We start from the raw sequence: 10,435 nt of genomic DNA, 5'->3' as shown, positions 1-10,435 counted from the left end.
CCACTGCTCGATAGTCCAGTCCTTCATCCTGTCACAAAATGCAAGTCTCTTCTCTTGCTGGGCTACAGAAACCACAGGCTTGGGGCGCGCTGCATAACTCAGGTACTGGAGGTCGTCGTGGATACGGCGCGATAATGTCCTCACAGACACATTACTCAGCAATCCAAAGTTGTCTTCCCTTATTTTTCTGGCTGATACTCGTGGATTGCGTTCAAGTTCAAGGTGTACCACCCTCAGGGTTCGTAGGGAAGTTTTGCGGGTGTTTCCTGGTGGTTTCCTCTTCGCGGGTATTTTGTTGCCGCCCATTTCAGCCATGCGCCTCACGTATCGTTGAACTTGACGGACACTGACACCCGTCTGGTCAGAGATAGCCCGTGTGGAGTGCCCAGCCTTGTGGAGAGATGAGATGGCTACGATGTCATCCCGTGACAACATCTGGTAGCGCACCATTGTGCAGGACAACAGCTAAACAGGAGAGTAACTGCAAGCCAGTGTGGGGGGGTGGCGCGGGAGGACAGCAACAAAACACCCCCAATCAGAGTGATTGACAGGCGCCTGTCACTTCTTCCCGCCTTGGCAAGCTGCCCAACACCCCGGGTGAGGTGCCAGATGTGTGATAACTGAATTTAAAGCACCCGAGGCCCGCCAAGGAAAGCGCGCGCGTTTTGATCATTGAAACGGACACCGTGGTCTCCCGCGACAATGTTCATGGCGAGCACTGTAGTAGTAATAGCAGCTGCATTAGTAGTAGTAGAAGCAGCAGGAACAGCACCAATAGCAGTAGCAGTAGTAGCAGTAGTAGTAGTAGTAGTAGTAATAGTAGTAGAAGTAGTAGTAGTAGTAGTAGTAGTAGTAGTAGTAGTAGTAGTAATGGTAAGAACAACGACAACAACAGTCATCATCAGCTACTCACCTCGCACGTGTGTGGTGTTTTATCGCCCGTATTTCCTTAATTCCGTATCCACCACGCCCTTCGCTCCTCTCCGCACCTCAAGGTCACTAGCACGCACCTATGGATCGCCACGGACACCACGCGAGGTCACGGACACAGGTCAAATGGATTCGCATCGGAGCGGTTTCGCGCACTCCCCCCCCCGTCGGCTTTCAACACAATACTGAGGCGGGATTGCTGCCGGCGGGAATCGGGCCCCTCCTCTTCCCCGCTTACCTCGCTTTTTATTATATTTCTCTTCTCTCATTTGCTCCATTTTGTATTCTCATGTATGGCTGAATAGGGTTTTGGTTTTAGTTTATTGGAATTTATGTTCGTTTTGAATCATGCAGGGGAAATACGTTTTTTTCAATGTTGTTCTGTATTTTGCGTCTGGCAGATAGTGAGACGAAGAGTGTGAGTGAGAGAGAATGTGGTATGAAAATAGAGAAAATAAAGCTAGCTCACTGAATGACACGCCTAGGAATCACAATCTTTAACCCAATGGAACAATTATACACCATAGATTCAATAGTACAGTCCATGAATAGTTAAATAGTCCACTACGATAGTCACCCTGGTCTCCGTACGACAGTTTGGAACATGGCCATTGATCTACACTACAGAGAAATGAAGAAATTGTCGGTTGTTTTTTAAGATAAAAATTCCGCATTGACAGGCTATTTTGGGCGGAAAGAATGCACGAGAAAGGAAGCTTGATCCTTGACCTTTGCTCGACCTGAAGGGCGTGGTGCAGCAGCTTCCGGGGAAGTCAAAATAAGGAGAAATATAACAGGGTGTGGAGATTTTTTTTTATATAGTGGAGATACATTGAAATATATCAACGAGACCTGTCATTCCTTTAATATTTGTATATATTTGTATATATTTATTTATTAGGTTATTAAATATTGTTTTGTTTTATTATGTCAGACCGTGGGGTAAAAGTAACAGCAATTAAGATTTTTGCAATGGGAAAAAAGCAGAGATATCTTAATATTGATAGAGAAATTAATAATTAAATAATAAATAAATAAATAAATAAATAAAATTAACAGATTAATAGACTAATTCATTGACTGATATGTAAATGGATGTGTGTATGTATGTATTTATGTATAGTCAGACAGATAGATAAAATAAATAAAAAATAAATAAATAAATAAAAGGAAAGAAATGATGCAGGTTTTTAAGAGTGTTTTAATGGTTCTAGTGACAGATTAGTAAGATTTCTACATTATTAACAGGAGAAACATTCTTGATAACCTGTACTGCTTTCAAAAGGGTCTAGTTGAAATGATGCAGGTTTTTAAGGGTGTTTTAATGGTTCTAGTGACAAGTTAGCAAGATTTCTACATTATTAACATGGAAAACACTCTAGATAATGCGAGAGATCATAGCAAGACAATTGTGTTTCTTTTAATAGAAGATTGTGTTGTTTGTTGTATCTGCAAATTGGTGAATTAAGAAATACCTACACTAATTTAATCTGCATTTTGCATATTTTATTTACTGTACACGCTAGTACCGGGATGCATGAACTGGGTCTTAATTGGCTTAGTGTGTGATGTACAGTGTCTGAAAAATAATTTGGCTGCCTTCCACTGGTTTTATTACGCGAAATATTGATACCCAACGACCAACATGCAGGTATTATATTAAAAATTATATTATATTAAAAATTAACACCACAGCCAGCGAATTTAGCTACCATAGGCTACAGGAATGATTGAACTGAATGAATCGGCAAGAAAATAATGTTTCAGCATTTCGTAGTGATGTAAATATGGGTAGCAATATTTTCTATCATTTTTCTTTTTTTGAATTCAGTGGCTGTTCATAAAAGTAAAAAGAAAAGAATCTTAAAAGAAATCTAAGCAAAGTTGCTATAGAGGGTTACAATCGGATATTATATAGTATTTAAACCTTAATTCTTCCTAGTACCGATGCTCTTTTGTTTGTTATTTATGTGAAGGAGAGAGCGCATCAGTCGTTTATACACAAAACTTTCCATTCAGCGTACAAGATGGTGAGGAAGAACACGTTGGTAATTATACACGGTTTTTAACGCTATAACACTTCTTTACTTTGATTTTACTATCAACAACTGTAAGTATATGAACACAGGTTGATCTGAGTAATGGATGTGTGCAGAAAGGTAGCGAAAGACTTGGGGAGAGGTGAAAATAAGAAGTTGTTTTTCCCGACTCCTTATCCTTGGTGAGTAATGTTTATGAAATCTTGTGTTGCCTCTAGTGTTGCTGTGCTGAGTTATTTAGCTGTTATTTTACCCTCATCCCGCAGAATTTGTCACTTGTTACCTCCTTACTGGGCCAAGAGAGTGAAATACGCCGTGTGTACAGGGTAGCTGGCCAGGTGACTCTTGGTGAGTAATGTTTATGAAATCTTGTCCTGAGCCTGTAGTGTTGACTGTGCCGAGTTATTTAGCTGTTATTTTACTCTCATCCCTCAGAATTTGTCACTTGTTACCCCCTTACTGGGCCAAGAGAGTGAAATAAGCCGTGTGTACAGGGTAGCTGACCAGGTGACGCTTCTCATTACAGATCTTGCCGTAATTTGAAATATAGATATACACAACTAAAATTATAATGCTGATGGTGAATTTTAAAGGTCTGTCTGCACTTTAGGGAAGTATGGTTAGTTTTGTTAGGTGAGGAAGTTAGAAAGGTAACAATTATGAAGATATGTTAATAGCAGACTTAGTGGTGTCCCCCAAGGTTATATTATTCATTTAATTTTTGCCTTCCAGATGACTGTGTTGGTGACAGAACCCTGGCAGGAAGAGGTGACGTTGCCTTGGATATTCAGAGTGAGGGAGACTGGCAGAAGACACAGAGGGTATGTGTCAATTTTGTTATTTCTGACTCACTGTTCTGTTGTGATATATTTATTTATTTATTTATTATGTAGGAAGGACACTGGCCAAGGGAATAGGAAGGTGGAAATACAGAAGCAGGCAGGGAGTTCCAGAGTTTACCAGAGACCTTGAATGACCTTGTGTCCTGGGTCTTGCTGAGGTCAACATATACCAACATTCCTCACTAAATAACCAAATTTCATGCAACTTGACCTTAAATGACCTGTATTCTGGGCCATACTAAGGTCATTTTGCAAGATTTCAATGAATATACCTTTTTCCTGTGTCTGTACTCTACCTAATCATGTGTGTGTGTGTGTGTGTGTGTGTGTGTGTGTGTGTGTGTGTGTGTGTGTGTGTGTGTGTGTTTTCACCTGCTTGAAATTATGAACTGAGATTGCAAGACTATACATCTATTAAGTCCATTTAAAATACCAGCTATTCTTAGTATAAATTTATGTTACAATGGTTGTTGATGTGTTTCCTACCCCCTTGCTATTTCCTCTTGTTTGCCTTGTGTCCAGAAACAGCAGGTCTTCTCTGTTCTCTTGTTGTCTATGGGTTATTCAAATTATAAACATTACTGTCTATTTTCCTTCTTCTTCCTCTCAGTTCCTTCTTGTTTCTTTCAATTCTCCTTCCTTTTCCATCTTATGTTTGGGAATATCAGCCTTTCCTGTGTTCTTATGGCCTTTTGTTGATTATTTGGGCTACAGTATTATAATAAATTAATAATTCAATAATACTACCATATATTTAGGAAGGGAGCCCTGAACTGTTCCATGCATTCAGAAACACACAGCTTAAACCGAACCACACTTTCAGAACGACTGTACGAGCTCCGCAAGACAAGCCTGGCCCGGGTGATCTGCGACGACAGTGAACGCAAGCTACGGTACGTCCAGCCCAAAGTAATGCTGGAGGCCGACTCTTTCCTGTAAGTAATAATGCCTTGTCACTGTTGCCATTGCTATTTAGTGACCCAAGGAGTGAATGAATATGAATAAGAAAACTTTTGAAGATAGGCTAGTATGTCTAACCTCACCATTCTCCCCCTCATGGACTTAACAAATTTAACCACTCACTTTCTTATGTAGGGCCTCCTGTATGGAACTCTGTGCCTCTCCAAATTCAGGATGTACCCTCTATCACCACATTTAAAACAAAATTTTAAAATCTGATCTTAGCTACCTACTAATTTGAATTATTACCTCATTCTAAAGCAATGGTGTATCCAGACTCTTCTTCTTATCATATCTACCACACTACTTTAAACCTCTGCTTTAAAAAGGCTAACTACAACAGACACATTAAACCTCACTATGTATATATCTCCTAAATGTAACTGTTAGTTATTAATAAATGTTCAAATGTTCTCTCTCTGTTTCCTTATTTTAAAGCAGATGAAAAAGGAGCCACTGAGGTGCTGGTCCTTAACCACAAATAAAAATAACAAGAAGAAGCATCGGCCAAGAAGAGATTACGCGTGGAAAGAGGAAGGATTGGGGCTCGGCTCACGGCAACAGCACCCGTGTGTGCGTTCTTGGGCCGTTCCTGATCTGTGGACTTCCGGCGAGCAAATCCCTTCTTTTAAAGCTTGGTGTTGACTGACCTCTGACAACCTGACTGGTGGTGAGTCCATTCCAGACTATTCCAGTCACCCACCACTCTCTTTGACAACCAATTCCTCCTTACTACTACTACTACTACTACTACTACTACTACTACTACTACTACTACTAACAAAAGTAAATAATAATAATAATAATAATAATAACTATTACAAATTACAAACAATTACATATGTTTATAATAGTAGAGCTGATTACAATTTGAAAACTAATAAATACAATGAATAATTACTTGTTAAGTGTTGTTTTATCAGTAATTTAAAGGAATGTAATGGTTTGTTTTTAACTGTGTCCGAGAGCCGGGTCCAGTGCTTGGTTCCTCGTGAGACGACACTCTGTTGGGCACGGGAGGTTCAGCAGAAGGGTGTCCTCAAGTTACCTGTCTGTCTTAACTGAATATCATGAGCCCGTGTCTCTTGTGTTTGTATTAAGAGCTTTGTATACAAACGCCAAGGTCTGGAATACAGTAATGTCTCCAGTTTCTAGGAGTTTAAGATCCACTGCTATGTTCGGACTTGTTACTGTTTGTCTTATTCCAAATTAGCTTTTTTGGGGCAAGAAATAATTTATGAGTGTAGGTTGCACTAGGAGAAAGAGAGAGAGAGAGAGAGAGAGAGAGAGAGAGAGAGAGAGAGAATGTTTTAGATATTATTATTATTATTATTATTATTATTATTATTATTATTATTATTATTATTATTATTATTATTATTATTATTATTATTATTACTGCTACATATTTCTCTCTCTCTCTCTCTCTCTCTCTCTCTCTCTCTCTCTCTCTCTCTCTCTCTCTCTCTCTCTCTCTCTCTCTCTCTCTCTCTCTCTTACAATAATAGTTTTACCCTTCTCTCTCATCCTCTCTCCCACTTCCACTCACTCACTCTCTCCCTCCTTTTGCAGCAAATCCCGAGGATCAACGAGGACATGGTGGACCCAGAGATTGCAGCAGCAGCGAGAGAGAGAGAGAGAAGCAAGAGAGGAGGGAGAGGAAGGAGAGGAGGAGGAGAGAGAGGGAGGCCAGGAGGGAGGCACGTCAGAGAGAGAGGGAGAGGAAGAGGTTGATTCTGTTACAACAACAACTGCAACAACAACAACAGTTAGTCAGTGAGGAGGGGGAGGGGCCGTCCTCTGATGCTGAGGATGAGGTATTGTTCAGGGTAAGTAGTAGTAGTAGTAGTAGTAATGCATCATTTTTAAACTTTCCGAGATAATCTTATTTCAACAGGTAGAGATGAAAAAGTCCTCTAACTGACAAAAAAAAAACATTATCTATTTATTTTGTTATGTAGGCCAGCCAGCCGTGGGGGGGGACAAAACTTCAATAAAAGAGACTCTCTGAGGTGTGGCTCCCCAAAATAGAATTGCAAATGGTAGCCAGAATTAACATGAATACTGGAGGGTGCTGTCAGGCCAAACCAGCTCCCCATCTGTGCCTATGCAGTGTCTGGCCAGCCACTAGTGTGTTTTGGGGGCTCAGACCAGCAGATTCCCACTGTTTATTCACTGTTTGTGTTGATGCAGTGTCTGGGCAGCCACTTGTGTGTTTTGGGGGCTCAGACCAGCAGATTCCCACTGTTTATTCACTGTTTGTGTTGATCTAGTGTTTGGCCAGCCACTTGTGTGTATATAGGGGACTCAGACCAGCAGATTCCCACTGTTTATCCACTGTTTGTGTTGATGCAGTGTTTAGCCAGCCACTTGTGTGTTTTGGGGGCTCAGACCAGCAGATTCCTACTATTTATCCACTGTTTGTGTTGATCTAGTGTTTGGCCAGCCACTTGTGTTTATATAGGGGACTCAGACCAGCAGATTCCCACTGTTTATCCACTGTTTGTGTTGATGCAGTGTTTGGCCAGCCACTTGTGTGTTTTGGGGGCTCAGACCAGCAGATTCCCACTGTTTATTCACTGTTTGTGTTGATCTAGTGTTTGGCCACCCACTTGTGTGTTTTGGGGGCTCAGACCAGCAGATTCCCACTGTTTATTCACTGTTTGTGTTGATCTGGTGTTTGGCCAGCCACTTGTGTGTATGTAGGGGACTCAGACCAGCAGATTCCCACTGTTTATCCACTGTTTGTGTTGATGCAGTGTTTGGCCAGCCACTTGTGTGTATGTAGGGGACTCAGACCAGCAGATTCCCACTGTTTATCCACTGTTTGTGTTGATGCAGTGTTTGGCCAGCCACTTGTGTGTATGTAGGGGACTCAGACCAGCAGATTCCCACTGTTTATTCACTGTTTGTGTTGATGCAGTGTTTGGCCAGCCACTTGTGTGTATGTAGGGGACTCAGACCAGCAGATTCCCACTGTTTATCCACTGTTTGTGTTGATGCAGTGTTTGGCCAACCACTTGTGTGTTTTGGGGGCTCAGACCAGCAGATTCCTACTATTTATCACTGTTTGTGTTGATCTAGTGTTTGGCCAGCCACTTGTGTTTATGTAGGGGACTCAGACCAGCAGATTCCCACTGTTTATCCACTGTTTGTGTTGATCTAGTGTTTGGCCAGCCACTTGTGTGTTTTGGGGGCTCAGACCAGCAGATTCCCACTGTTTATTCACTGTGTGTTGATCTAGTGTTTGGCCAGCCACTAGTGTGTTTTGGGGGCTTAGACCAGCAGATTCTCACTGTTTATTCACTGTTTGTGTTGATGCAGTGTTTGGCCAGCCACTTGTGTGTATGTAGGGGACTCAGACCAACAGATTCCCACTGTTTATCCACTGTTTGTGTTGATGCAGTGTTTGGCCAGCCACTTGTGTGTATGTAGGGGACTCAGACCAGCAGATTCCCACTGTTTATTCACTGTTTGTGTTGATGCAGTGTTTGGCCAGCCACTTGTGTGTATGTAGCGGACTCAGACCAGCAGATTCCCACTGTTTATCCACTGTTTGTGTTGATGCAGTGTTTGGCCAGCCACTTGTGTGTTTTGGGGGCTCAGACCAGCAGATTCCTACTATTTATCCACTGTTTGTGTTGATCTAGTGTTTGGCCAGCCACTTGTGTTTATGTAGGGGACTCAGACCAGCAGATTCCCACTGTTTATCCACTGTTTGTGTTGATCTAGTGTTTGGCCAGCCATTTGTGTGTTTTGGGGGCTCAGACCAGCAGATTCCCACTGTTTATTCACTGTTTGTGTTGATCTAGTGTTTGGCCAGCCACTAGTGTGTTTTGGGGGCTCAGACCAGCAGATTCTCACTGTTTATTCACTGTTTGTGTTGATCTAGTGTTTGGCCAGCCATTTGTGTGTTTTGGGGGCTCAGACCAGCAGATTCCCACTGTTTATTCACTGTTTGTGTTGATGCAGTGTTTGGCCAGCCACTTGTGTGTTTTGGGGGCTCAGACCAGCAGATTCCCACTGTTTATTCACTGTTTGTGTTGATCTAGTGTTTGGCCAGCCACTAGTGTGTTTTGGGGGCTCAGACCAGCAGATTCTCACTGTTTATTCACTGTTTGTGTTGATCTAGTGTTTGGCCAGCCACTTGTGTGTATGTAGGGGACTCAGACCAGCAGATTCCCACTGTTTATTCACTGTTTGTGTTGATGCAGTATTTGGCCAGCCACTTGTGTGTATGTAGCGGACTCAGACCAGCAGATTCCCACTGTTTATCCACTGTTTGTGTTGATGCAGTGTTTGGCCAGCCACTTGTGTGTTTTGGGGGCTCAGACCAGCAGATTCCTACTCTTTATCCACTGTTTGTGTTGATCTAGTGTTTGGCCAGCCACTTGTGTTTATGTAGGGGACTCAGACCAGCAGATTCCCACTGTTTATCCACTGTTTGTGTTGATGCAGTGTTTGGCCAACCACTTGTGTGTTTTGGGGGCTCAGACCAGCAGATTCCTACTATTTATCACTGTTTGTGTTGATCTAGTGTTTGGCCAGCCACTTGTGTTTATGTAGGGGACTCAGACCAGCAGATTCCCACTGTTTATCCACTGTTTGTGTTGATCTAGTGTTTGGCCAGCCACTTGTGTGTTTTGGGGGCTCAGACCAGCAGATTCCCACTGTTTATTCACTGTTTGTGTTGATCTAGTGTTTGGCCAGCCACTAGTGTGTTTTGGGGGCTCAGACCAGCAGATTCTCACTGTTTATTCACTGTTTGTGTTGATCTAGTGTTTGGCCAGCCACTTGTGTGTATGTAGGGGACTCAGACCAGCAGATTCCCACTGTTTATTCACTGTTTGTGTTGATGCAGTATTTGGCCAGCCACTTGTGTGTATGTAGCGGACTCAGACCAGCAGATTCCCACTGTTTATCCACTGTTTGTGTTGATGCAGTGTTTGGCCAGCCACTTGTGTGTTTTGGGGGCTCAGACCAGCAGATTCCTACTATTTATCCACTGTTTGTGTTGATCTAGTGTTTGGCCAGCCACTTGTGTTTATGTAGGGGACTCAGACCAGCAGATTCCCACTGTTTATCCACTGTTTGTGTTGATCTAGTGTTTGGCCAGCCACTAGTGTGTTTTGGGGGCTCAGACCAGCAGATTCTCACTGTTTATTCACTGTTTGTGTTGATCTAGTGTTTGGCCAGCCACTTGTGTGTATGTAGGGGACTCAGACCAGCAGATTCCTACTATTTATCCACTGTTTGTGTTGATCTAGTGTTTGGCCAGCCACTTGTGTTTATGTAGGGGACTCAGACCAGCAGATTCCCACTGTTTATCCACTGTTTGTGTTGATGCAGTGTTTGGCCAACCACTTGTGTGTTTTGGGGGCTCAGACCAGCAGATTCCTACTATTTATGACTGTTTGTGTTGATCTAGTGTTTGGCCAGCTACTTGTGTTTATGTAGGGGACTCAGACCAGCCGATTTCCACTGTTTATTCACTGTTTGTGTTGATCTAGTGTTTGGCCACCCACTTGTGTGTTTTGGGGGCTCAGACCAGCAGATTCCCACTGTTTATTCACTGTTTGTGTTGATCTAGTGTTTGGCCAGCCACTAGTGTGTTTTGGGGGCTCAGACCAGCAGATTCTCACTGTTTATTCACTGTTTGTGTTG

At 42.5% G+C, this 10,435-nt stretch overlaps 1 protein-coding gene across 6 annotated transcripts in view; it reads right to left on the bottom strand.

Annotated features, from left to right (window-relative positions):
• Positions 1–1,551, bottom strand: part of LOC135092661 (transmembrane protein 135-like) — a 15,932-nt gene extending 14,381 nt beyond the window's left edge. For 3 of the 6 annotated variants that reach the window (XM_063991266.1, XM_063991264.1, XM_063991268.1), the window contains exon 1: positions 914–1,136. The gene's annotated coding sequence lies outside the window, so the exon portion shown is untranslated. Of the gene's footprint in view, positions 1–913 lie in introns of all 6 variants that reach the window. The other 3 variants (XR_010262975.1, XR_010262976.1, XM_063991270.1) reach the window with 3 other exon arrangements.
• Between the last annotated feature and the right edge of the window lie 8,884 nt (positions 1,552–10,435).

This window comes from Scylla paramamosain, chromosome 40, assembly GCF_035594125.1.
Source record: "Scylla paramamosain isolate STU-SP2022 chromosome 40, ASM3559412v1, whole genome shotgun sequence".
NCBI lineage: Eukaryota > Metazoa > Arthropoda > Malacostraca > Decapoda > Portunidae > Scylla > Scylla paramamosain.
The sequence above is the reverse complement of the archived record's forward strand: the minus strand, read 5'-3'. Positions and strand labels throughout refer to the sequence as shown.